This window comes from Petaurus breviceps, unplaced genomic scaffold, assembly GCF_028583685.1.
Source record: "Petaurus breviceps papuanus isolate PSGF00001 unplaced genomic scaffold, PetGlider_PUasm1.0 90644, whole genome shotgun sequence".
NCBI classification, from domain to species: Eukaryota; Metazoa; Chordata; class Mammalia; order Diprotodontia; family Petauridae; genus Petaurus; species Petaurus breviceps.
The window spans coordinates 2,621,881-2,623,737 of record NW_027187298.1 but is presented as its reverse complement, the minus strand read 5'-3'; positions in this window follow the sequence as shown (position 1 = coordinate 2,623,737).

The window sequence follows — 1,857 nt, the reverse complement described above, 5'->3', positions numbered from 1 at the left end:
TTATTCTGTGTTCTCCTTTGACCCTATGCCTTTTCATTGGTATAAGGAACTCCTATTGAGAACCCTCTCTATCAATGCAGATCAACAATTATTTCTACTTGGAGAGTCACTTGGATCCCTGAGAGTTTAAGGAACTTGCCAACAATCACAGAGTCATTATGTGTCAAAGGAGAGAAAGGAACTTAGGTCTTCCTAGTTTCAAAGTCAGTAATCTAGCTACTATTCTAGCTTGCCCATGAAAATGATTATTTTAAAATTTTTTTAAATTTTTAAATTAAAAAAAATTTTTTAAAGCAATTGGGGTTAAGTAACTTGCTCAAGGCTACACGGCCAGTTATTTCTGGGTGTGGTGTTGAGTATCTAAGCCCAGATTTGATCCCCAGGTCACCCCGACACTGGAGCCAGTGCTCTCACTCGCTGTGCCACCTGGCTACCCCTTTTTCTTTATTTTTTAAAAATTGTTTATTTATTTTTAGTTTTCAACATTCATTTCCACAAGATTTTGAGTTACAATTTTTCTCCCCGTCTTTCCCCTACCTCCCACCCCAAAAATAGCAAGCCTACTGAAAACCCCTTCCCCCAATCTGTTCTCTATTATATTCTCCCCCATCAATCCCCTAAATTCCTAGTAGGGAAAACAGGATTTTTATCCCTCAGTGACTGTATATCTTATTTCCCAGTTGCATGTAAAAAACATTTTTTTAAACATTTGTTTTTAAAACTTTGAGTTTCAGATTTTTTCCCTTCTTCCCTCCTCACCTGCCCCCACTGGGAAGACAAGCAGTTCAGTATAGGTTGTACATGGTAGTTACCCAAATCATTACCATATTACTTATATTGTGAAAGACTATATTTCCCTCCATCCTATCTTGCCCCTCACTTATTCTATGTTTTCCTTTGACCCTATCCATTTTCAAAAATATTTCCTTCTAACTACCTTCTTCCCCAGTCTGCTCTCCCTTCTGTCATTGCCCCTCGTATCCCCTACCACCTATTTTCCTGTAGGTAAGATACCCAATTGAGTGTGTAAGTTATTCCCTCCTTAAGCCAAATTCAATGAGAATAAGGTTGTCCCAATCCCTTTCACCTTCCTGCTCTTCCCCTCCATTGTAACAGTTTTTCTCTTGCCTCTTTTAAAAGAGATAATTAACCTAATCTATCTATCCCTTTCTCCTTCTCCCAATTAATTCCTTTCTCACCTCTTAATTTTATTTTTTTAGATATCATCCCTTCAATTCATCCTGTGTCCTCTGTCTATGTATACATGAACATACAGATGCCCACACTCACACACACACACACACATATATATATATATATATATATTTATATACACATATACCCTCCTATACCTACATATATATATATATATATATGTATGTATACATATATATTCCCTTCAACTATCCTCATACTGAGAAAAGTCTTGATTTACAATGATCGTTTTTCCATGTATTAATGTAAATAGTTCAACTTTAATAAAGTTCCTTATGATTTCTTATTCCTGTTTACCTTCTCATGCTTTTCTTACTTCTTATATTTGAAAGTCAAATTTTCTGTTCAGCTCTGGCTTTTTCATCAAGAATGCTTGAAAATCCTCTGTTTCATTGAATGACCATATTTTCCCCTGTAGTATTAAGTTTTTCTGGGTAGGTGATTCTTGGTTTTAGTCTTAGCTCCTTTGACCTCTGTAATACCATATTCCAAGCCCTTTGATCACTTAATGTAGAAGCTGCTAGGTCTCTTCTATACCTCACTGCAGGATAGAAATCCATGTCAATAGAAAAAAGGGGGTATAAAATGAGCTGCATTGTGTCAGTTTTCAAGTTTTGTACAGACTTCAAGAATAACTCCATG